Source organism: Oncorhynchus clarkii, chromosome 10, assembly GCF_045791955.1.
Source record: "Oncorhynchus clarkii lewisi isolate Uvic-CL-2024 chromosome 10, UVic_Ocla_1.0, whole genome shotgun sequence".
Lineage (NCBI taxonomy): Eukaryota > Metazoa > Chordata > Actinopteri > Salmoniformes > Salmonidae > Oncorhynchus > Oncorhynchus clarkii.
In genome coordinates, this window is record NC_092156.1 from 35,920,734 (window position 1) to 35,931,853 (window position 11,120).

The following is an 11,120-nucleotide window of genomic DNA, read 5'->3' on the forward strand; positions in this document are numbered from 1 at the left end:
GGACGTTAGACTGGTGGAAATCTGTCCGTTGGTCCAACCGCTGTGAGTTCCGCTGTGGGTGTTTGGTTCTAACCGCTTTGTCTTTTTGAGATGCAGAGTAGGTGAACAGATGATCTCCGCATGTGTGGTTCCCACCGTGAAGCATGGAGGAGGACGTGTGATGGTGCTTTGCTAGTGATTTATTTAGAATTCCAGACACACTTAACCAGCATGGCTACCACAGCATTCTGCAGCGATACGCCATCCCAACTGGTTTGCGCTTAGTGGGACTATCATTTGTTTTTCAACAAGACAATGACCCAAAACACACCTCCAGGCTGTGTAAGGGCTATTTGACCAAGTCGAGTGATGGAGTGCTGCATCAGATGACCTGGTCTTCACAATCACCGACCCAGAACGTGGATCTTTGTCAGGCCAGTGGAATGAAGGGAAGCATGCATTGGACTAACAACTAGATACACATCATCTCTCTCTCTCTCGCTCTCTCTCGCTCTCTCTCGCTCGCTCTCTCTCGCTCTCTCTCTCGGTGCTGACCTGTTGCACCCTCTATAACCACTGTGACTATTATTTGACCCTGCTGATCATCTATGAACGTTTGAACATGTTAATGGCCATCTACTCTTATAATCTCCACCCGGCACAACCAGACGAGGACTGGCCACCCCTCATAGCCTGGTTCCTCTCTAGGTTTCTTCCTTGGTTCATGCCTTTCTAGGGAGTTTTTCCTAGCCACTGTGCTTCTGCATTGCTTGCTCTTTGGGGTTTTAGACTGAGCTTCTGTATAAGCACTCTGCTGATGTAAAAAGGGCTTTATAGATTAATTTGAATGATTGATTGATTTCTCTCAGAGAAAGAACAGCCCATTGGAAAGGGGGGAGGAAAATGGCAGTTACAGTGCCTTCGGGAAAGTATTCAGACCACTTGACTTTTTCCACCTTTTGTTACGTTACAGCCTTATTGTAAAATAGATTCAATGAAAACATTTCCTCAGCAATCTACTCACAATAGCCCATAATGACAAAGAGAAAACAGGTTACATATATATATTTTAGAACCTTTATTTAACTAGGCAAGTCCGTTAAGAACTAATTCTTATTTACAATGACGGCCTACACCGCCCAACCCAGACGACACTGGGCCAACTATGTGCCGCCCTATGGGACTCACAATCACTCCCGGTTGTGATACAGCCTGGATTTGAACCAGGGTCTGTAGTGATGCCTCAAGCACTGAGATGCAGTGCCTTAGACTGCTGCACCATAAGTATTCAGACCCTTCGCTATGAGACTCGAAATTGAGCTCAGGTGCATCCTGTTTCCATTGATCATCCTTGATATGTTTCTTCAACTTCATCGGAGTCCACCTGTGGTAAATTCGACTGATTGGACATGATTTTGAAAAGGCACACACCTGTCTATATAAGGTCCCACAGTTGACAGTGCATGTCAGAGCAAAAACCAAGCCATGAGGTTGAAGGAATTGTCCGTAGAGCTCCGAGACAGGATTGTTTCGAGCCACAGATCTGGGGAAGGGTACCAAAACATTTCTGCAGCATTGAAGGTCCCCAAGAACACAGTGGCCTCCATCATTTTTAAATGGAAGAAGTTTGGAACCATCAAGACACTTCCTAGAGCTGACCACACGGCCAAACTGAGCAATCGGGGGAGAAGGGCCTTGGTCAGGGAGGTGACTAAGAACCTGATGGTCACTCTGACAGAGCTCCAGAGTTCCTCTGTGGAGATGGGAGAACCTTCCAGAAGGACAACCATCTTTGCATCACTCCACCAATCAGGCCTTTATGGTAGAGTGGCCAGACGGAAGCCACTCCTCAGCAAAAGGCAAAAGGCACATGACAGCCAGCTTGGAGTTTGGTCTGATGAAACCAAGATTGAGCGTCACGTTTGGAGGAAACCTGGCACCATCCCTACGGTGAAGCATGGTGGTGGCAGCATCATGCTGTGGGGATGTTTTTCAGCAGCAGGATCTCAAATCAAATCAAATCAAATTTTATTTGTCACATACACATGGTTAGCAGATGTTAATGTGAGTGTAGCGAAATGCTTGTGCTTCAGTTTTGCACATCGAGAGACTGAATTTTTTTCCCATTCCTCCTTGCAAAACAGCTCGAGCTCAGTGAGGTTGGATGGAGAGCATTTGTGAACAGCAGTTTTCAGTTCTTTCCACAGATTCTCGATTGGATTCAGGTCTGGACTTTGACTTGGCCATTCTAACACCTGGATATGTTTATTTTTGAACCATTCCATTGTAGATTTTGCTTTATGTTTTGGATCATTGTCTTGTTGGAAGACAAATCTCCGTCCCAGTCTCAGGTCTTTTGCAGACTCCATCAGGTTTTCTTCCAGAATGGTCCTGTATTTGGCTCCATCCATCTTCCCATCAATTTTAACCATCTTCCCTGTCCCTGCTGAAGAAAAGCAGGCCCAAACCATGATGCTGCCACCACCATGTTTGACAGTGGGGATGGTGTGTTCAGCTGTGTTGCTTTTACGCCAAACATAACGTTTTGCATTGTTGCCAAAAAGTTCAATTTTGGTTTCATCTGACCAGAGCACCTTCTTCCACATGTTTGGTGTGTCTCCCAGGTGGCTTGTGGCAAACTTTAAACGACACTTTTTATGGATATCTTTAAGAAATGGCTTTCTTCTTGCCACTCTTCCATATAGGCCAGATTTGTGCAATATACGACTGATTGTTGTCCTATGGACAGAGTCTCCCACCTCAGCTGTAGATCTCTGCAGTTATTCCAGAGTGATCATGGGCCTCTTGGCTGCATCTCTGATCAGTCTTCTCCTTGTATGAGCTGAAAGTTTAGAGGGACGGCCAGGTCTTGGTAGATTTGCAGTGGTCTGATACTCCTTCTATTTCAATATTATCGCTTGCACAGTGCTCCTTGGGATGTTTAAAGCTTGGGAAATCTTTTTGTATCCAAATCCGGCTTTAAACTTCTTCACAACAGTATCTCGGACCTGCCTGGTGTGTTCCTTGTTCTTCATGATGCTCTCTGCGCTTTTAACGGACCTCTGAGACTATCACAGTGCAGGTGCATTTATACGGAGACTTGATTACACCCAGGTGGATTGTATTTATCATCATTAGTCATTTAGGTCAACATTGGATCATTCAGAGATCCTCACTGAACTTCTGGAGAGAGTTTGCTGCACTGAAAGTAAAGGGGCTGAATAATTTTGCACGCCCAATTTTTCAGTTTTTGATTTGTTAAAAAAGTTTGAAATATCCAATAAATGTCGTTCCACTTCATGATTGTGTCCCACTTGTTGTTGATTCTTCACAAAAAAATACAGTTTTATATCTTTATGTTTGAAGCCTGAAATGTGGCAAAAGGTCGCAAAGTTCAAGGAGGCCGAATACTTCCGCAAGGCACTGTACATATGAGATGAGTATGTAAACAAAGTGGCATAGTTTAAAGTGGCTAGTGATACATGTATTACATAAAGATGCAGTAGATGATATAGAGTACAGTATACATATGAGATAAATAATGTAGGGTATGTAAACATTATATTAAGTAGCATTGTTTAAAGTGGCTAGTGATATATTTTACATCAATTCCCATCAATTCCCATTATTAAAGTGGCTGGAGTTGAGTCAGTGTGTTGGCAGCAGCCACTCAATGTTAGTGGTGGCTGTTTAACAGTCTGATGGCCTTGAGATAGAAGCTGTTTTTCAGTCTCTCGGTCCCAGCTTTGATGCACCTGTACTGACCTCGCCTTCTGGATGATAGCGGGGTGAACAGGCAGTGGCTCGGGTGGTTGTTGTCCTTGATGATCTTTATGGCCTTCCTGTGACATCGGGTGGTGTAGGTGTCCTGGAGGGCAGGTAGTTTGCCCCCGGTGATGCGTTGTGCAGACCTCACTACCCTCTGGAGAGCCTTACGGTTGTGGGCGGAGCAGTTGTCGTACCAGGCGGTGATACAGCCCGACAGGATGCTCTCAATTGTGCATCTGTAGAAGTTTGTGAGTGCTTTTGGTGACAAGCCAAATTTCTTCAGCCTCCTGAGGTTGAAGAGGCGCTGCTGCGCCTTCTTCACAATGCTGTCTGTGTGGGTGGACCAATTCAGTTTGTCTGTGATGTGTACGCCGAGGAACTTAAAACTTACTACCCTCTCCACTACTGTTCCATCGATGTGGATAGGGGGGTGTTCCCTCTGCTGTTTCCTGAAGTCCACAATCATCTCCTTAGTTTTGTAGGTTATTTTCCTGACACCACACTCCGAGGGCCCTCACCTCCTCCCTGTAGGCCATCTCGTCGTTGTTGGTAATCAAGCCTACCACTGTTGTGTCGTCCGCAAACTTGATGATTGAGTTGGAGGCGTAGTCGTGGGTGAATAGGGAGTACAGGAGAGGGCTCAGAACGCACCCTTGTGGGACCCCAGTGCTGAGGATCAGCGGGGTGGAGATGTTGTTACCTACCCTCACCACCTGGGGGCGGCCCGTCAGGAAGTCCAGTACCCAGTTGCACAGGGCGGGGTCGAGACCCAGGGTCTCGAGCTTGATGACGAGTTTGGAGGGTACTATGATGTTAATTGCTGAGCTGTAGTCGATGAACTGCATTCTCACATAGGTATTCCTCTTGTCCAGGTGGGTTAGGGCAGTGTGCAGTGTGGTTGAGATTGCATCGTCTGTGGACCTATTTGGGCGGTAAGCAAATTGGAGTGGGTCTAGGGTGTCAGGTAGGGTGGAGGTGATATGGTCCTTGACTAGTCTCTCAAAGCACTTCATGATGACGGAAGTGAGTGCTACGGGGCGGTAGTTGTTTAGCTCAGTTACCTTAGCTTTCTTGGGAACAGGAACAATGGTGGCCCTCTTGAAGCATGTGGGAACAGCAGACTGGGATAGGGATTGATTGAATATGTCCGTAACACACCAGCCAGCTGGTCTGTGCATGCTCTGAGGGCGCGGCTGGGGATGCCGTCTGGGCCGGCAGCCTTGCGAGGGTTAACACATTTAAATGTTTTACTTACCTCGGCTGCAGTGAAGGAGAGTCTGCATGTTTTGGTTGCAGGCCGTGTCAGTGCCACTGTATTGTCCTCAAAGCGGGCAAAAAAGTTATTTAGTCTGCCTGGGAGCAAGGCATCCTGGTCCGTGACTGGGCTGATTTTCTTTTTGTAGTCCGTGACTGACTGTAGACCCTACCACATACCTCTTGTGTCTGAGCCGTTGAATTGCGATTCTACTTTGTCTCTATACTGACGCTTAGCTTGTTTGATTGCCTTGCGGAGGGAATAGCTACACTGTTTGTATTCGGTCATGTTTCCGGTCACCTTGCCATGATTAAAAGCTGTAGTTCGTGCTTTCAGTTTCACGCGAATCCTGCCATCAATCCACGGTTTCTGATTTGGGAATGTTTTAATCGTTGCTATGGGAACGACATCTTCAACGCACGTTCTAATGAACTCGCTCACCGAATCAGCGTATTCGTCAATGTTGTTGTTTGACGCAATACGAAACATATCCCAGTCCACGTGATGGAAGCAGTCTTGGAGCGTGGAATCAGATTGGTCGGACCAGCGTTGAACAGACCTCAGCGTGGGAGCTTCTTGTTTTAGCTTCTGTCTGTAGGCAGGGAGCAACAAAATGGAGTCGTGGTCAGCTTTTCCGAAAGGAGGGCGGGGGAGGGCCTTATATGCATCACGGAAGTTAGAATAGCAATGATCCAAGGTTTTACCAGCCCTGGTTGCGCAATCGATATGCTGATGGGAGACTAGTCAGGATCGAGGCGAAGATGAACGGAGCAAAGTACAGAGAGATACTTGATGAAAACCTTCTCCAGAAGGTTCACCTTCCAACAGGAAAATTACCCTAAGCACACAGCCAAGACAACGCAGGAGTGGCTTCGGGACAAGTCTCCTTGAACCCGATTGAACATCTCTGGAGAGACCTGAAAATACCTGTGCAGCAACGCTCCCCATCCAACCTGACAGTGCTTGAGAGGATCTGCAGAGAAGAATGGGAGAAACTCCCAAAATACAGGTGTGCCACGCTTATAGGATCATACCCAAGAAGACTCAAGGCTGTAATCACTGAAAAAGGTGCTTCAACAAAGTACTTGTCACGCCCTGACCTTAGAGACACTCATTATTCTCTATGTTGGGTTTGGTCAGGGTGTGACTCGGGTGGGAAAGTCTACGTTTTCTATTTCTTTGTTTTTGGCAGTGTGGTTCCCAATCAGAGGCAGCTGTCTATCGTTGTCTCTGATTGGGGATATATAGGTTCTCATTTTCCTTTTGGGTTTTGTGGGATCTTGTTTTCTGTTTAGTGTCAGTACTTGACAGAACTGTGCGCTTTCAGTTTCACTTTGGTTATTTTGCGGTGTTTTTTTAAAATAAAAATCATGAACACTTACCACGCTGCACTTTGGTCCACTCCTTCTACCAATGAGAGCCGTTACAGTACTGAGTTTTTGCGTTGTCATTGTGCTGTATTGTGTGTAGATTGATGAGGGGGGGAAATGAGACTGTAATGTAACAAAATGTGGAAAAAGTCCAGGTGTCTGAATATGTTCCTGTCACTGTAAATACACGAGGTGGGTCTACAGTTCTCATTCAACCCTTGAGGGGAGAAGGAGCAGAACCAGATACAGGTTCTCCTGTGTCTCTACAGGATTTATGTAACGTAGCGTAGAAAGACGCTTGAGCGAAGTCACTACTTCTGTATTCAGGGTAAACGGATGTTAGGTTGAAAATATTGCATCCCTGAAAACCAGAAACATCCACTTTTTGCCAACACCGCTAAGGGTGCTACAGGAGCTGCTACCTACACAGGCCTTCAGAGGGGTTGGGGCTACAGTGGAGCGTAGGAAGGATGTTGATGAGTAAGCTATTGTACAGTACGTTTATGAGCACATACAAGGTTCTCTTTTTTTGTCATTGGGCTGCTGTCTGATATATCTATGTTGACAGGTCAATTACAGCCTTTTGACAACCCTGTCAGAGCATAAATCAAGTAAGTAAATATAAAGAGAAATACTCTAAAATGAACAAATAATTAAGACAATGATGTTATATACTGAGTAATATATAGTAAACACATTTACAGTAAGCACATGAACCAGAGAAGGCTGGTGGGAGGAGCTATAGGGGGATGGGCTCATTATAATGGCTGGAGTGGAATCAATAGAAAAATGAAGGTAGTTTATATCATTTTAAAAACATTACAATACATTTAGAGATTTCACAACACACGTTGTGCCCTCAAGCCCCTACTCCACCATCACCACATATCTACAGTACAAAATCCACGTGTGTGTATAGTGCGTATATTATCGTGTGTGTGTGTATGCATGTGTCTGTGCCTATGTTTGTGTTGCTTCACAGTCCCCTCTGTTCCATAATGTGTTTTTTAATCTGTTTTTTAAATCAAATTTTACTGCTTGCATCAGTTACTTGATGTGGAATAGAGTTCCATGTAGTTATGGCTCTATATAGTAATGTGTGCCTCCCATAGTCTGTTCTGGACTTGGGGACTGTGAAGAGACCTCTTGTGGCATGTCTTGTGGGGTATGCATGGGTGTCTGAGCTGTGCGCCAGTAGCTCAGACAGACAGCTCGGTGCATCCAACATGTCAATACCTCTCATAAATACAAGTGGTGATGAAGTCAATCTCTCCTCCACATTGATGTGTCAATCTCTCCGACATTATTAATGTTAGCTCTCTGTGTACATCCAAGCGCCAGCCGTGCTGCCCTGTTCGGAGCCAATTGCAATTTTCCTAAGTCTCTTTGTGGCACTTGACCACACGACTGAACGGTAGTCCAGGTGTGACAAAACTAGGGCCTGTAGGACCTGTCTTGTTGATAGTGTTGTTAAGAAGGCAGAATAACACTTTATTATGGACAGACTTCTACACCTACTGTTGTATTAATACGTTTTGACCATGACCTCAACTTGCTCAATGTCCACATTATTCATTACAATATTTAGTTAAGGTTTAGGGTTTAGTGAATGATTTATCCCAAATACAATGCTTTTAGTTGTAGGAATATTTAGGACTGACTTATTCCTTGACACCCACTCTGAAACTAACTGCAGCTCTTTGTTAAGTGTCGCAGTAATTTCAGTCGCTGTAGTAGCTGATGTGTACAGTAAGTGCTGTGCTTGTTCAATGTCATTCCCTATAAGCATGCTGAAAGTTTGTGGTCAGTTTGTTTACTGTAAAATAGCATTGTATCAAACACAATTTTTTGTGTTGGTAACAGGCTGATTGGTCGGCTATTTGAGCCAGTAGTGGACTGACTTTTGCATATAGAGACCACATGTTCGACTCCGTTCCATTCCCGCCATTACAATGAGCCCGCCCTCCTATAGCTCCTCCCACCAGCCTCCTCTGACATACCCCTGTTCCACCACATCCCCTCATTATGTACAGTCGTGGCCAAAAGTTTTGAGAATGACACAAATATTAATTTTCACAAAGTCTGCTGCCTCAGGTTGTATGATGGCAATTTGCATATACTCCAGAATGTTATGATCAGATGAATTGCAAAGTCCCTCTTTGCCATGTAAATGAACTGAATCACCCAAAAAACTTTTCCACTGCATTTCAGCCCTGCCACAAAAGGACCAGTTGACATCATGTCAGTGATTCTCTCGTTAACACAAGTGTGAGGGTTGACGAGGACAAGGCGGAGATCACTCTGTCATGCTGATTGAGTTCGAATAACAGACTGGAAGCTACAAAGGAGGGTGGTGCTTGGAATCATTGTTCTTCCTCTGTCAACCATGGTTACCTGCAAGGAAACACGTGCCGTCATCATTGCTTTGCACAAAAAGGGCTTCACAGGCAAGGATATTGCTGCCAGTAAGATTACACCTAAATCAACCGTTTATCGGATCATCAAGAACTTCAAGGAGAGTGGTTACATTGTTGTAAAGAAGGCTTCAGGGCGCCCAAGAAAGACCAGCAAGCGCCAGGACCGTCTCCTAAAGTTGATTCAGCTGCGGGACCGGGGCACCACCAGTACAGAGCTTGCTCAGGAATGGCAGCAGGCAGGTGTGAGTGCATCTGCAACCACAGTGAGGCAAAGACTTTTGGAGGATGGCCTGGTGTCAAGAAGGGCAGCATAGAAGCCACTTCTCTCCAGGAAAAACATCAGGGACAGACTAATATTATGCAAAAGGTACAGGGATTGAACTGCTGAGGACTGGGGTAAAGTCATTTTCTTTGATGAATCCCCTTTCTAATTGTTTGGGGCATCCGGAAAAAAGCTTGTCCGGAGAAGACAAGGTGAGCGCTACCATCAGTCCTGTGTCATGCCAACAGTAAAGCATCCTGAGACCATTCATCTGTGGTCTTGCTTCTCAGCCAAGGGAGTGGGCTCACTCACAATTTTGCCTAAGAACACAGCCATGAATAAAGAATGGTACCAACACATCCAGGAACTTCTCCCAACCATCCAGGAATAGCTTGGTGACGAACAATGCCTTTTCCAGCATGATGGAGCACATTGCCATAAGGCAAAAGTGATAACTAAGTGGCTCGGAGAACAAAATATCGATATTTTGGGTCCATGGCCAGGAAACTCCCCAGACCTTAATCCCATTAAGAACTTGTGGTCAATCCTCATGAGAAGGTGGACAAACAAAAACACACAAATTCTGACAAACTCCAAGCATTGATTATGCAAGAATGGGCTGCCATCAGGATCAGGATGTGACCCAGAAGTTAATTGACAGCATGCCAAGGCGGATTGCAGAGGTCTTGAAAAAGAAGGGTCAACACTGCAAATATTGACTCTTCACATCAACTTCATGTAATTGTCAATAAAATACTTTTACAGTTATGAAATGCTTGTAATTATACTTCAGTATTCCATAGTAACATCTGACGAAATTATATACTGAAGCAGAAAACTTTGGAAATTAATATTTGTGTCATTCTCAAAACTTTTGGCCACGACTGTACTGTCTGTTTGTCAGAATCCAGATAATTTCAAGCTGGTGATGCACTCACATAGATCAGTCAATAAAATGTACAGTAGCTTACTCATATGGGATATCTAGAATCATGACAGTAGAGATCAATAATGTGTTTTGACAACCATAGATGTCAAAAGTGATAGATAGACAGACAGTGCTGGGCCTGTAGTATCATCAAAGATGGTGGACAAGGGAAAAGTCTAATGCTTGGGATGTCCCACCTCTGATGTCACCCTATTAAAGTTAACATTGAAAATGGTTCATGTAAGGGTTAAGGTTAGAGCAGGGGTTAAGTTTAGAGTAGGGACTTCCCAAGGATCACAGAAAGCACTGAGCATAAATGAAGGCTGTTGACCATAGACAAAAACGGTCACAGTTCCAGTCTGCTTAATTAAGGGGTGGCTCTCCCATAGGCACCAATGATTTAGCAGCTGGGTCTGGTCTTCTTAGTAGTTCATTGACTGTATGTGAACCAGAAAAAAGGAGCGAGTGAGACGTCTCTAGCTTCCTCTTCCGTCTCTGGTATTATCCCAGCCAGGGCCAAAAACTGCCTGATTCCACTAATCACATCATCTCCTCACACCAAACCAATTAGCTTAATTAGCAAAGATCCTGCCCCACCTGCTGATTGGTCATTAGGGCACAGGAAGTGCTTGTGAGAATTCTGGCATTGTGGCATCTGTCTGTTTGATGGCTGTTTCTAGAGCTTGGCAGAAGCCTTACCTGACTTTTCTGGAGAGCAGCTGATAGACAGGACAGCCTGGTGGGCACACTGGTAAGATATGAGACAGTGACATACTAACTATACCTTTCGCTCTACAAGTGTATATCATGATACATTTTGATTTGCACAAATGTTTAAGGTTCAGATGCTGTTCCTTTAGTTGATTTATTTATTTATTTATTTATATATATATATATATTTTTTTTAAATCCCTCCTCCCTTTAGATTCACACACACTGCTGTTTGGAGCACCAAGCACAAGCCCACACATCTAGACCTGTCTCAAGGTGAGTTAAAACGGAGTGCTGTATATCACCTGGAGAACCACATCATACGTAGCCTTTATTATTACTGCCAAAATGGGAGAGGAACATGTTTTTTAACACAACTCACATCTGCCTACCTTACCTGTTCTCACCTCTCACACCAACAGCTCTGATC